General features: G+C 38.9%; 1 protein-coding gene across 4 annotated transcripts in view; it reads right to left on the bottom strand.

Moving 5' to 3' along the window:
• The window catches only part of RNF13 (ring finger protein 13), a 214,982-nt gene that overhangs the window by 152,209 nt on the left and 46,956 nt on the right, over positions 1 to 15,817 (bottom strand). For 2 of the 4 annotated variants that reach the window (XM_055382967.2, XM_019023616.4), the window contains one exon: positions 5,058 to 5,397. The gene's annotated coding sequence lies outside the window, so the exon portion shown is untranslated. Of the gene's footprint in view, positions 1 to 1,317; positions 2,017 to 5,057; positions 5,398 to 15,817 lie in introns of those variants that run through there. The other 2 variants (XM_004037836.5, XM_019023615.4) reach the window with 2 other exon arrangements.

Below are 15,817 nucleotides of genomic sequence, written 5' to 3'. Positions count from 1 at the left end.
CATAATCCATAATACACTTTACATTTCCAACTTCCTCTTGACACACACATACTGTTAAAAACTTAAACAAAAGCTTCTTGCCATAATATTTACTTTTATTCCATACAACGTCCTCTGGTATTTTTTTCTTTCTTTTTAATGCTTATGTCAATGTACTAAATTGATTCTAAAATCTATTAATGAATCCTTATGGGCCCTGCACTACAGCACTGCACTACACTTCTTACCTCCTGTTTAAAGTTCTTTTTAATTGCTACCACTGTCCAGTTTTGTTACTTCGAGATGGAGCTAATGTCCACCCATTAAAAAACTGTGCTTAAATAGAATAAACTCTTGAAAGCCCTACCTTAAATCTTGAATTGATCTGTTTCTCCACAAGAACTCTTTGGAGGCACAGCCACCTTACTTATTTATATTGTATCAAAAACTGCAGATGTTCTCCTTGGAGAACAACACATCATTGTTGAAAGGAATGCATCAGTTTTCACTGTTCCTGCTGCATCACTGACGAACAGTAGCCAGGCAGGTTTGGGGCAACAAGAGAGCACCCGAGCAGCTGCCCACGGTGCTGAAACTGATGATGAAACGACAGTTTTGGAAATTTACTATTTACTATTGTCAGATTAGGACAAAATAGAGGAATTTACCAGACACTGGCAGAGAAAACTGAGTGGCCGCCACCAAAGTTGCATGAGTGCTTCCGGGATACTACTGTTTGGCTTCGATGTCTGCCCACTCTCTCTTTCTCTCTGGGACAAAGTTCTTTAATAAGTGCAAGTCAAGTCAAGTCAAGCATACAGGCAGAGCTGCTGACTGACCGTAGTATCTGGCCCTAGCAGGGGTTAAGTCCCAAACCTGCAATCTGAGCTTCCAGGGAAAGAAAAAGGGGGTGGGGGTAAAAGAGAGGAAGTGACTGCCCTCCTTCTATTCAGAGACAAAACAGCCCCCTCAACTAAAGTCAAGCGATTTGCCCGAGGACGTTGCGGCAGATACTTGACCAAGAAAAGCCTTCCAAACATGTTTTCCAGGCAGGCTCTTGCAGCCTCAAGAAGGGAATGAGAGAAGCAAAACCGGTAACTCAACTTTGGACACACACAAACTCGCGGAATGAGAGTGCAGGGGAGACTCGGTCCCCCGAGGGCAAGGCTATTTTATTCCTTTTGCAGAGCCTAATTCACTTCTCACCCAGCTCTAGAGGAGCAGCAAAGACCTCAGCAGCAGGGCCGACTCCGAGCTCGAGGGCTCCGAGCGGGGTATGTTCTCTGGGCCGCTCGATAACGTGCTGCCCGGCTGCCGCGAAGCCGGACAGGGTCTTACCTTGAAGTCCGGCCCCCGCAACACAAACAGTCTTGCCAGCCGCGTCGCTGCGGGAGAAGTCCCTACCCTGACTTCATGACTGAATATCCGCACCGACCCCCACTGCCCGGAGTACTAGCAGGGACGACAACACCTAGGCGAAGCGGAAGTCCCGCCCCACGAGCCTCATTGGTCCGCACCCAAAGGCACAGAAAACCCACTGGGCAACATGGTTGCCTGTTAAGGTTCTTTCCCACTCTCACGCGGAGTCTCGCTACTTGCTCTAGCCCGGCTCGGAGAAATGCCCAGTTTGCGAGTCTCGTTCTTGGCCGCGTGATCCGTCTTCCCTGGAAGGGAAGAGCAGGGTGGGGCAGGCGTCTGCGGAATTGGAGCGCGGCTGAAGAAGCTGCTCTTGGCAGAGGAAGGGGCAGGCTGGCAAAGTGGATTGGCTGTGGGCGCCTGCCGCTAACCATGTGCCCCTAGAAACGGAGACCGTAGGGTCTGGAGGGCGCGGGACCGAGCGGGCAGGGCCGGTCCGTCTGATCCGCTCCGGCTGTTGGGACAGAGTAGCCCAAGATCCGGCTGCCGGGCTGCCCCCGGGCGGGCCTGGCCCTGGCGCTGACGCGTCTCTTCCCTGCACACTACACTCACCCGACCTACTAAAGAGGCGAGGGCGAGGCCTCATCCGCCCGCCTTCCGTACGGTGCCCAGTCTGAGATCAGAGTGGGTGGGTACCGTGGCCACACCTTAAAGTAGGGCTCAAATTGTTAGAGATGCGAGCGGCCCGAGGTCTGAACGCCAGTCCCCTGAGGCCTGGCTCGGATCCGCGCTGGCATCAGCACTCTGGGCCTGACACGCGCCATCCCCGGGGCTTAGCAAAAGTCAAACCATGTGATTCAGGCCCTAGGTCAGCCTTTTAAAACCCTTTCCTCCTTTTGATGAACCAAAAATCTCCTCCCCTGCCGCCCTTCTGATAAGCCTTCCTTTCTGGTTGTCTCAATCTTAAACCAGTCGAAACTTAAATTACCGGATTGTACCATCCACATTGATTAATCATTGCCAACTGGCCACCTTACAAAAGCAGTGTGACTTAGGCAAATATTACAGAGTCCTGAAAGAAATGTCAGGAGACATAGAATCAGGCACTACTTCTGCTTCAAATAATAAGGCACCCTTAATAAGGCCTTTACAGGCTTCAACTCCTTAAACATCATCTTTTAAAAATGGTGGCGAGGAGGCTATCACACAGAGTATTAGTAGAATACCATTGGATGTAACTTGTAACTTTGATTGCTTGGAGAGCCCTGAGTAGGTGGGACACAGCAATGGGGAAAAGACTCTTTCCTTATTGTGTATCCTTTTGTGCCTTTTGAATTTTGAACCTTGTAAATATTACCTACTCAAATAAAATTCAAATACAAGAAATTTAAGATCAAATTTTAAAAAATTAAATAAAAGCTATCAAAGGTACTTTCCTCTTCTGTATATCCTATGAGTATTCTATGTAGTCTTAACTTTTCATTGGTTGCGAAGACATTCAATACTTGAATCACAATTCTGCCTTTAAGAAAGTCATAAATAAAAGTCAGCATTGGGAATATTACTAAGAAGACTAATTAGTATAAACACATTTATAATATCTCTATAAGCATTTTTTTCATTAATTTATCCCAAATTGGTATATTAAATCAAATTTCTTGCATAACATCAAAATAAATTTTTTTAGGCCGGGTGCGGTGGCTCATGCCTGTAATCCCAGCACTTTGGGAGGCCAAATCAGGCGGATCACTTGAGGTCAGGAGTTCAAGACCACACTGGCCAACATGGTGAAACCTCGTCTCTACTAAAAATACAAAATTAGCCGGGCATTGTGGTGCACACCTGTAATCCCAGCTATTTGGGAAGCTGAGGCAGGAGAATCGCTTGAACATGGGAGGCAGAGGTTACAGTGAGCTGAGATCCCACCACTGCACTCCGGCATAGGCAACAGAGTAAGATTCCGTCTCCAAAAAAAAAAAAAATTAAGTCCACAGAGAGGAGCTTTGGGTTTTGTTGTTTTATTTTTATTTATTTTAGAGACAAGTTCTCACTCTGTTGCCCAGGCTGGAGTGCAGTGGTGAGATCATGTCTCACTGCAGCCCAGAACTCCTGGGCTCAAGTAATCCTTCCACCTCAACCTCTGGAGTAGCTAGGATTACAGGCATGTGCCACCAGGCCCGGCTAATTTGTTAATTTTTTTTAGCCTTAGAGTCTGGCTATGTTGCCCAGGCAGGTCTCAAACTCCTGGCCTCAAAGGATCCTCTTGCCTCAGTCTCCCAAAGTGCTAGGATTACAGGCATGAGTCACCACGCTCAGCCAAAGAGCTTTGCTTATTCCTTAAAGGCACCTTGAGTACAGAATATTTTACTTCTGGTTTCAACCTGCTCTTCAGATAACAATGGTATAGTTCTCTCAGCTATAAACAAGGTAATGTGTCATTTGTACTGCATTTAGGCTACGCTCCGCAAAAACATTTACTCTCCCAACCTGTGCTGAAAAAGGTAAATTGGAAAAAAATATATTGGAAAAATGTATTAATTTTTCTAAAGCAGATTAGACAGTAAGATTGACAGATATCATAATTACAATTTTCAAGAACATGAAGGGTTAATAAGGCACATGATACTAATATACCACTAATTATCTTTTTAAAAATCAAAATGTGCTTTTAGGGTGTTGTATCTAACGGGTTTTTTTTTTTAAACCTTCCTAAAAAGTACAAACAGATAGCACGTAAAAGTAATTGTAGAATCTCCTGCTTCCAAAATATTGTAAGGCAACAACAACAAAAAAAGACAGATACCCAATTATGTAATTGTCTGAAATGGCTTAGAAATAGTTCTCCCTAAATACCAGAAAGAATGCAGGCTGTCTCCTTAAGCACAGAGATTAATCAGAAACCTTAAACAATTCTATATATTATCATATTTAGAAACAGAAAAAAAGGTAATTTTAGAATCAGAAAAAAGGTATTTTCATTTTGAAAACAAAATAAAATTATTACTATTAAAAGAAAGAATAAGATCCATAAAGAATTTATATATGTATGAAATAAGCAATTTTGAAAAGCACCAAACAGAATTTCTACAAATAGCATCAGGGAACTTTTAGCCAAAGATTCTAAAAGATTCTCATTTCTTTCCCAAGTTCCAAATTAATGAATGGGTTCATTAAGTAAGATAAAAAGTGAAAAGTTCAGAACCTAAGGTGATACATATCAGTCAGAGGGTTTTTCAACAAAGTTTAACCAATTTATTTTCAAGGAGTTGAGAAAGATCAGGCAAAAAGAGGTGTTCTTAATGTTCAATGCCTTAAACATGATCTAGTCATTGTTTTATGTGGGATGAGTTACTTCTGTCTGTATATCTGAGATGACTAACATGCAAATTCAACTTTTCCTTTGCACACTGAGAACCAGTTTTCCTCTGTTTGCTAACAAAGGAATTACAAAATAAGCATGCAAAAAGTCATATGACATAATGCAATATAAAGATGGAAGAAGTCATTGGGGTGTGAACTGATATAATCACATTAGCAAACAATTTGAAATTGTCTAGGGAGGGTGAAAAAGAAAATTTTCTATGACATAGCAATTCAATCCAAGGAATATACCCTAAAGAAACACAAAATAAATTCATATTTAGGCACATTGTAATAAAATTTAAAGAGGATCAAAGAAAAATAAAAGGTTTTAAACAAACAAAAAAAGATAAAATACTTACAAAGGAGTGACAGCTGATAGCTGAGTTGTTTTTTTTTTTCCCCCGAGACGGAGTCTTGCTCTGTCGCCCAGGCTGGAGTGCGGTGGTGCGATCTCGGGTCACTGCAAGCTCCGCCTCCCGGCTTCATGCCATTCTCCTGCCTCAGCCTCCCGAGTAGCTGGGACTACAGGCACCCGCCACCATGCCCGGCTAATTTTTCGTATTTTTAGTAGAGACGGGGTTTCACCGTGTTAGCCAGGATGGTCTCAATCTCCTGACCTCGTGATCCTCCTGCCTCAGCCTCCCAAAGTGCTGGGATTACAGGCCTGAGACACCGCACCCGGCCCAGACTTCTTAGTAGCTACAAAAGAAACTAAAAGTGAGTTAAATAATATCTTCAAATGCTAAAATAAAATAGTTACAACTGTCAATTTAGAATTATATGCCTAGTTAAGCTGTCATTTAAGAGTGAGGGCAAAATAAAGACATTTTTAGGGAAAATCAGCTTTTACCACTAACAGACTTCTACTAACAGAACTTGTAAAGAATATCTTCAGAAAAATGAAAATCAAACCCAGAAAAAAGAGATGCAAAAAAAAGCATGGAGACCAAAGATATTGAGTATGATTTCCAAACCAGTAGACATAAAAAGCGAATAAAGGAATAAAGAAAACAATATGCAATATAAAGCAGAAAAGGAGAGATGGGAAGAAGCAAATAAAAGGTATTTTAAATGGCAAATTCAAAATGAGATGGAATAAGTGACATCAGCAAGATGGTGAAAATGGACATTGCCCTGCAGAAGCATCCATTTTGATAACTACCTCCAGATGAGAGTACATTTGTGGAAGTCCAGGAGTCCAGTGGAGAAGTTCCAGCAAACTGTTGGAGTTTTCTGAGGCCAGGAGTTTGAGACCAGACTGGCCAACATGGTGAAACCCTGTCTCTACTAAAAACACAAAAAAATTAACTGGGTGTAGTGACGCACACCTGTAATCCCAGCTGTTCAGGAGGCTGAGGCAGGAGAATCGCTTGAACCCAGGAGGCAGAGGTTTCAGTGGGCCAAGATAGTACCACTGCACTCCAGCCTGGGGGACACAGCAAGACTCTGTCTCAAAAATAAAATAAAAAATGAAAATTTTCATAACAGATAAATTGAAGTGGCTAAGAATAGTTTTGCTTTTCCTGCATCACTGCCTCCACTAGGTGGCAGAGCTCAGTGCCAAGAGAGACCTCCCCTGGCCAGCGATTTCTCCCACAGGAAAAGTGAGAGCTTAGTGAGTGAGCTCATGTCTCTCCCAGCCATGTGGAACACCGTCCATGAGACCCATAGCCGAAAACAATTATCAAAATGGCAATAGTAAGTCCTTACCTATCAATAATTACTCTGAATGGGAAATGGATTTAATTCTCCAATCAAGACACAGAGTAGCTGAATGGATTTTAAAAAAAACAGAGACCCAGTTACATGCTCCCTATAATAAACTCACATCAGCTTTAGGGACATACCCAGGCTTAAAGTGTGGAGATGCAAAAAGATATTCCATGCAAATAAAAAACAGAAAAAGAGTAGGGATTGCTACTCTTGTATCACACAAAATAAACTTTAAGTGAAAAGCCGTAAAAAGAAACAAATAAGCATTATATAATGTTTAAAAAAAAAAAAGTCAATTCATTAAGAGGCTGTAAGAGGCCGGGCGCGGTGGCTCATGCCTGTAATCCCAGCACTTTGGGAGGCTGAGGTGGGCAGATCACTTGAGGTCAGGAGTTTGAGATGAGCCTGACCAACATGGTGAAACCCCGTCTCTACCAAAAATACAAAAATTAGCCCGGTGAGGTAGCGTGCATCTGTAGTCCCAGCTACTCAGGAGGCTAAGGCAGGAGAACTGCTTGAACCCGGGAGGCGGAGGTTGCAGTGAGCTGAGATTGTACCACTGCTCTCCAGCCTGGGAGACAGAGACTGTGTCTCAAAAAAAAGAATAAAAGAAAAAGAAAAAAAAAAAGAAGCTATAAGAATTGTAAATATATATTCCCAGGCGAGAAACAGTAATAGAACAACAAGAGGAGACTTCAATAGCCCACTTTCAACAATGGATAGATCATCCAGACCAAAAATGGATAGATCATCCAGATTTGGACTACACTTTGGGCCAACTGGACCTAACGCACATATATAGAACATTTTATCCAACAGCAACAGAATATACATTCTTCTTAAGTACACGTGGAACATTCTCCACAATTGATCATGTTAGGCCACGGATTGAAATCATACCAAGTATCTTTTCTTGACACAATGGCACGAAACTAGAAATCAATGACGAGGAAAACTTGTGGAAATTAAACAACATACTCCTGAACAAGCAATAGGTCAAAAAAATCAATCAAAAGGAAAATAAGGAGACATCTTAAGATAACTAAAAACGGAAACACAACATACTAAAACACATGGAATGCAGCAAAAGAAAATCTAAAAGTAAATTTTATAGTGATAAACACCTACATAAAGAAAACATAAAGATCTCAAATAAACAACCTAACATTATACCTAAAGGAACTAGAAAAAGAACAAAGCCCAATGTTATTAAAAAGAAAGAAATAACAAAGATCAGAACAAAAATAAATCAAATAGACACTAGAAAAGCAATAGAAAAGATCAATGAAACTCAGAGATTTTTTTCTGAAAAAATAACAAAATTGACAAACCTTAGCTAGACTAAGAAAAAAAGAAAGATAAAATCAGACATGAAAGAGAAGAGATTATAATTGATACCACAGAAATGCAAAGCAGCCTAATAGAATACTATGAACAATTATAAGTCAACAAATTGTATAACCTAGAAGAAATGCATAAATTCCTAGAAATATACAACCTACCAAGACTGAATCATGAAGAAACAGAAAATCTAAACAGACCAATAACGAGGAAGGAGATTGAATCAGTAATCATAAATCTCTCATGACTTAATTAAACTAGAAAGCCACTGCACAGCAAAAGAAATAATCAACAGAATGAAGAGACAACCTGTTGAATGGGAGAAAGTATTTGCAAACTGTCCAACAGGGGACTAATTTCCAGAATATACAAGGAACTCAACAGGAAAAAAAGAAAGAAACAAATAACTCCATTAAACAGTGAGCAAGAGACACAAATAGATACTTCTCAAAAGAAGACATAAAAATAGCCAAAAGGTTTATGAAAAAAATGCTCAACACCACTAATCATCAGGGAAATGAAAATCAAAACCACAATGAGATATCATCTTACCTCAGTCAGAATGGCAATTGTTAAAAAGACAAAAAATAACAATTGTTAGTGGGCATGTGGAGAAAAGGGAACTCTTATATACTCTTGGTGAGAATGTAAACTTGTATAGCCCCTATAGAAAACAGTATGGAGATTTCTCAAAAAAACTAAATGTTTGACCCAGCAATTTCACTGCTGAGTATCGACCCAAAGGAAAATATATCATTATAACAAAGGGATACCTGAACTTGTATGTTTATTGTAACAGTATTCACAATACCAAAGATATGGAATCAACCTAAGTGCCCAACAATGGATGAATGGATAAAGAAAATATGTATACACAGTGGAATACTATTCAGCCATTCAAAAGAATGAAATCATATCATTTGTAACAAAGTGGATGAAACAGGAAGTCATTATCTTAAGTGAAATAAGCCAGGCACAGAAGAACAAATATCGCAAGTTCTCACTTATATGAAGGAGATGAAATATCTGGACAAATGGAGGGAGACTGTAAAACCAGATCAAAGAGACTGGGAAGGATAAGTAGAGTAGGAAAGGAGGAGGTTAAAGAGAAGTGGGTTAAAGAGTACAAACATATGTAAGATAGAAGAAATAAATTCAATGTTTGATTGCAGAGTAGGATGACTATACTTAACAAAAATGTATCATACTTTGGTGACAGACACCCTGAATACCCTGACTTCATCACTGCACATTACATACATGTAATAAAATAGCTCATGTACCCTATACATTTGCACAAATAAGAAAAAAATCCCATCAAAGAAAAGCCGAGGACCTGACTTCACTGGTGAATTCTACCAGACATTTAAAGAAGAATAAATATCAATCCTTCTCAAACTTTTCCAAAAAATAGAAAGGCAGGGAATACTTCCAAACTTATTTTATGAGGCCAGTCTCACCTTGATATCAAAGACAGAGAAAGACATTACAAGAAAAGAAAATTACAGAACAATATTCCTGATTAACATGGATGCAAAAATCCTCAACAAAATACTAGCAAACCAAATTCAACAGCATATTAAAAGAACCATACACCACAATCAAGTGGGATTTATCCCGGAGATGCAAGGATGATTCAATATATGCAAATCAATAAATGTGATACACTACATTAAAAGAATGAAGGCAGGTAGCGTGATGCCTCTAGCTTTGTTCTTTTGGCTCAGGATTGACTTGGCAATGCGGGCTCTTTTTTGGTTCCATATGAACTTTAAAGTAGTTTTTTCCAATTCTGTGAAGAAAGTCATTGGTAGCTTGATGGGGATGGCATTGAATCTATAAATTACCTTGGGCAGTATGGCCATTTTCACGATATTGATTCTTCCTACCCATGAGCATGGAATGTTCTTCCATTTGTTTGTATCCTCTTTTATTTCGTTGAGCAGTGGTTTGTAGTTCTCCTTGAAGAGGTCCTTCACATCCCTTGTAAGTTGGATTCCTAGGTATTTTATTCTCTTTGAAGCAATTGTGAATGGGAGTTCACTCATGATTTGGCTCTCTGTTTGTCTGTTATTGGTGTATAAGAATGCTTGTGATTTTTGCACATTGATTTTGTATCCTGAGACTTTGCTGAAGTTGCTTATCAGCTTAAGGAGATTTTGGGCTGAGACGATGGGGTTTTCTAGATATACAATCATGTCATCTGCAAATAGGGACAATTTGACTTCCTCTTTTCCTAATTGAATGCCCTTTATTTCCTTCTCCTGCCTGATTGCCCTGGCCAGAGTAACCAAAACAGCATGGTACTGGTACCAAAACAGAGATATAGACCAATGGAACAGAACAGAGCCCTCAGAAATAATGCTGCATATCTACAACTGTCTGATCTTTGGCAAACCTGACAAAAACAAGCAATGGGGAAAGGATTCCCTATTTAATAAATGGTGCTGGGAAAACTGGCTAGCCACGTGTAGAAAGCTGAAACTGGATCCCTTCCTTACACCTTACACAAAAATTAATTCAAGATGGATTAAAGACTTAAATGTTGGACCTAAAACCATAAAAACCCTAGAAGAAAACCTAGGCAATACCATTCAGGACATAGGCATGGGCAAGGACTTCATGTCTAAAACACCAAAAGCAATGGCAACAAAAGCCAAAATTGACAAATGGGATCTAATTAAACTAAAGAGCTTCTGCACAGCAAAAGAAACCACCATCAGAGTGACAGGCAACCTACAGAATGGGAGAAAATTTTTGCAATCTACTCATCTGACAAAGGGCTAATATCCAGAATCTACAATGAACTCAAACAAATTTACAAGAAAAAAACCAACAACCCCATCAAAAAGTGGGCAAAGGATATGAACAGACACTTCTCAAAAGAAGACATTTATGCAGCCAAAAAACACATGAAAAAATGCTCACCATCACTGGCCGTCAGAGAAATGCAAATCAAAACCACAGTGAGATACCATCTCACACCAGTTAGAATGGCGATCATTAAAAAGTCAGGAAACAACAGGTGCTGGAGAGGATGTGGAGAAATAGGAACACTTTTACACTGTTGGTGGGACTATAAACTAGTTCAACCATTGTGGAAGTCAGTGTGGCAATTCCTCAGGGATCTAGATCTAGAAATACCATTTGACCCAGCCATCCCATTACTGGGTATATACCCAAAAGATTATAAATCATGCTGCTATAAAGACACATGCACACATATGTTTATTGCGGCACTATTCACAATAGCAAAGACTTGGAACCAACCCAAATGTCCAACAATGATAGACTGGATTAAGAAAACGTGGCACATATACACCATGGAATACTATGCAGCCATAAAAAATGATGAGTTCATGTCCTTTGTAGGGACATGGATGAAGCTGGAAACCATCAATCTCAGCAAACTATCGCAAGGACAAAAAACCAAACACCACATGTTCTCACTCATAGGTGGGAATTGAACAATGAGAACACATGGAAACAGGAAGGGGAACATCACACACCGGGGACTATTGTGGGGTGAGGGGAGGGGGGAGGGATAGCATTAGGAGATATACCTAATGCTAAATGACGAGTTAATGGGTGCAGCACACAAACATGGCACATGTATACATATGTAACAAACCTGCACGATGTGCACATGTACCCTAAAACTTAAAGTATAATAATAATAAAATAAAAAAGAAAACCATAAAAAAATAGAATAAAAAAAGAATGAAGGACAAAAATCATATGATCATCCCAATTGATACAGAAAAAAAGCATTTAACAAAATTCAATATCCTTTTATGATTAAAAAATCCACTCTCGACAAATTAGGTATAGAAGTAATATACCTCAATACAATATAAAGATCATATATGGCCAGCCCACAGCAACATCAAACTCAAGGGTGAAAAACCGAAAGCTTTTCCTCTAAAACAAGAACAAGACAAGGATGCCCACTGATACAGTTTGGCTCTGTGTCCCCACCCAAATCTCATCTTGAATTGTACTCCCATAATTGCCACATGTTGTGGGAGGGACCCGGTGGGAGACAATTTGAATAATGGGGGCAGTTTCCCCCATACTGCTCTCATGATAGTAAATAAGTCTCGTGAAATCTGATGGTTTTATCAGGGATTTCTGCTTTTGCATCTTTCCCATTTTTCTCTTGCCACTGCCATGTAAGAAGTGTCTTTTGCCTCCCTCCATGATTCTGAGGCCTACCCAGCCATACGGAACTGTAAGTCCAATTAAACCTCTTTTTCTTCCCAGTCTCAGGTATGTCTTTATCAGCAGCACGTAAACCGACTAATGCACCCACTCTCACCAATTATTTTCAATATATAGTACTGGAAGTCCTAGTCAGAATAACTAGGCAACAAAATGAAATCTAAGACATACAAATTGGAAGGGAAGAAGTAAAATTGTCTTTGTTTGCAGATGATATGATCTTACGTATAGAAAACTCTAAAAACTACATCAAGAAACTGTTAGAACTAATAAATGAATTCAGTAAAATTGCAGAATACAACATGAACATTTAAACGTTTTGTAGGATTTGTATACATTAACAATAAACTATCCAAGAAAAAAATTTAAAAATAATTCAATTTATTATAGTATCAAAAAGAATAAAATACTTAGAAAAGAATTTAACCAAGGAGGTAATAAAAGATCTGTACACTGGGATTAAGTGCAGTGTCTCATGCCTGTAATCCCATCACTTTGAGAGGCTGAGGTAGGAGGACTGCTTGATCATTTACAGGCAGCCTCCTTTGCACCTTTCAAATAAAACTACTATACTAAATAAAATATATTTAAAGCTAGCCTTTAGCATACGTCAAGCACGTTTTGAGAATCCTTGGCTCCTGCCTCACAGTTTTTTCCACATGGAACCCTTACAATGGTATCTGAAATGCCTACATTAATTCTTTTCTTTGGATCCAGAAAAAAGAAAGACATCAAAGATTTAATTGTCAGCTATTGCCACCTCATATTTGATCAATTCTCACCCCTGACCCCAACACTCTTCTGCAGACTGCATGACCAAACACATTCTTAAGGCAGAGAAGGAAAATCCACAGAATGGGGAATACTAAACAAAAATGAGAACACAGAAGATCGGAGAAGGCACCGTCCTTATCTGTGGAGCTTCGATGAATATTTAAAAGCTTTCTCTACAATTTAAACACAAGATAGGGGATGTGAGAGCAGAAAGGAGACTGCTAAGCATGATGTGTTTCATTCTACTAAATGGGACTGTGGTTAAAGTTATAATTTAATTTACAAGTCCTGTATTGATATAAAACATTCCAACTAACACAATGGTACTTAGTACTTCAATTAGCCTACTGTTTGTTCGATTTTAGTTGACAATAAACTGTTTTATAACTGCTATTTTCCTAAATACTGCTTATTTTCCTAATTGTAGATTTCTTTCCTGTTTACTGCTTGTTATTTCCTATATCAAGCATGATTTATTCTGGCTATCAATTGCACAATTTCACTTCCTTGAAAGAGTCTTTTCATCTAGTGATGAGCTCTAATGTCTGGAAATTCTCCCAGCTTCCATCTTGGTTATAGTTAAGTCTTTATTGATCTTAGCAATTTAATGAGATGCATTTGCCCCTAGTTTTTTCACTTCCAAAAATAAAGACATGAGGGAACTGTTCAATTGTATTTGCCATGTGTTTAGATGATCCAATTAAAGACACTAGGTATATCAAATAATAGTAATAACCAAATAATGCAAGATTAAAACCACTGTTTTGTGAAACTATTTTTAGGTGAATTTTAAAGGACAATATTCTTTTGCTTTTCTTTGTATTAAATTGGGAGGCAGCTGGGACAAAAATTCTTTCTCTTTACAATTACTTTTTTTTAAAAGCTCCATATAACTTCTAGTTCCTTGCTATTCAAAGTACGGTCCAGGGAGGCCAGGCACGGTGGCTCAAGCCTGTAACCCCAGCACTTCGGGAAGCCAAAGCAGGCGGATCACTTGAGGTCAGGAATTCAAGACCGGCCTGGCCAACATGGCAAAACTCCATCTCTACTAAAAATACAGAAATTAGCCAGGCATGGTGGTGTGCATCTGCGTTCCCAGCTACTTGGGAGGCTGAGGCAGGAGAATTGTTTGAACCCAGGAGATGGAGGTTGCAGTAAGCTGAGATGGTCCTACTGTACTCCAGCCTGTGCGACAGAGCGAGACTTCATCTCAAAAAACAACAACAACAACAAAAACAAACAAACAAAAAAACAAAGTATGGTCCAGGGAGTTTATTAAATTGAAAATCCCAGGTCCCACTCTAGAACTTCTCAGTGAGAAACAACATATAAAAAGGATCACCAGATGATTCAAATGCATATTTATACTTTCTTAGATGGAACGAAAGAACAAAACTCAATGACAAATTTTAAAAGTCACAATAATAAAAGCATAGTTAGATATTAAAAATAGATACTATCAATTCTTTCTCAACACATTAGCATTGACATTTTAATACCAAAGCAGATACTTCTAAGGTAAATAGTATCATAAAGGACCACCAATCATTCACCATTGATTTATAATACTATTTACCATGTAACATAAAATTCTTCTTGTTATTCTGTACATATCAATAACATGTATGCCATGTATCAATATGTCATAAATCAGAAAATATTTTAAAAATCAATATAAGCATGTAATTATTTCAAAGCTTTATATATATATATACGTATATATATATATACATATATATATACGTATATATATATACATATATATATACGTATATATATATACATATATATATACGTATATATATATATACATATATATATATGTATATATATATATACATATATATATATATATACTTTAAGTTCTGGGATACACGTGCAGAATGTGCAGGTTTGTTACATAGGTATACACGTGCCATGGTGGTTTGCTGCACCCATCAACCCATCATCTGCATTAGGTATTTCTCCTAGTGCTATCCCTCCCCCAGCTATCTTCTAATGTTCCCCTTCCTGTGTCCATGTGTTCTCATTGTTCAACTCCCACTTATGAGTGAGAATATGCAGTGTTTGGTTTTCTGTTCCTGTGTTAGTTTGCTGAGCATGATAGTTTCCAGCTTCATCCATGTCCCTGCAAAGGACATGAACTCATCCTTTTTTATGGCTGCATTGTATTCCATGGTGTATATGTGCCACATTTTCTTAATCCAGTCTATTATTGATGGGCATTTTGGTTGGTTCCAAGTCTTGCTATTGTGAATAGTGCTGCAATAAACATACATGTGCATGTGTCTTTATAGTAGAATGATTTATAACCCTTTGGGTATATACCCAGTAATGGAATTGCTGGGTCAAATGGTATTTCTGGTTCTACATCCTTGAAAAATTGCCACACTGTCTTCCACAATGGTTGAACTAATTTACACTCCCACCAACAGTGTAAAAGCGTTCCTATTTCTTCACATCCTCTCCAGCATCTGCTGCTTCCTGACTTTTTAATGATCACCATTCTAACTGTCATGAGACGGTATCTTATTGTGGTTTTGATTTGCATTTCTCTAATGATCAGTGATGAGCTTTTTTCCATATGTTTGTTGGCCACATAAATGTCTTCTTTTGAGAAGTGTGTGTTCATATCCTTTGCCCACTTTGTGATGGGGTTGTTTGTTTTTTCTTGTAAATTTGTTTAAGTTCCTTGTAGATTCTGGATATTAGCCCTTCGTCAGATGGATAGATTGCAAAAATTTTCTCCCATTCTGTAGGTTGCCTGTTCACTCTGATGATATTTTCTTTTGCTGTGCAGAAGCTCTTTGGTTTAATTAGGTCCCATTTGTCAATTTTGGCTCTTGTTGCCATTGCTTTTGGTGTTTTAGTCATATAGTCTTTGCCCATGTCTATGTCCTGAATGGTATTGCCTAGGTTTTCTTCTAGTGTTTTTACGGTTTTAGGTGCTACGTTTAAGTCTTTAATCCATCTTGAGTTAATTTTTGTATAAGGTGTAAGGAAGGGGTCCAGTTTCAGTTTTCCACATATGGCTAGACAGTTTTCCCAACAACATTTATTAAATAGGGAA

This window comes from Gorilla gorilla, chromosome 2 (genome assembly GCF_029281585.2).
Source record: "Gorilla gorilla gorilla isolate KB3781 chromosome 2, NHGRI_mGorGor1-v2.1_pri, whole genome shotgun sequence".
Taxonomy (NCBI): domain Eukaryota; kingdom Metazoa; phylum Chordata; class Mammalia; order Primates; family Hominidae; genus Gorilla; species Gorilla gorilla.
The sequence above is the reverse complement of the archived record's forward strand: the minus strand, read 5'-3'. Positions and strand labels throughout refer to the sequence as shown.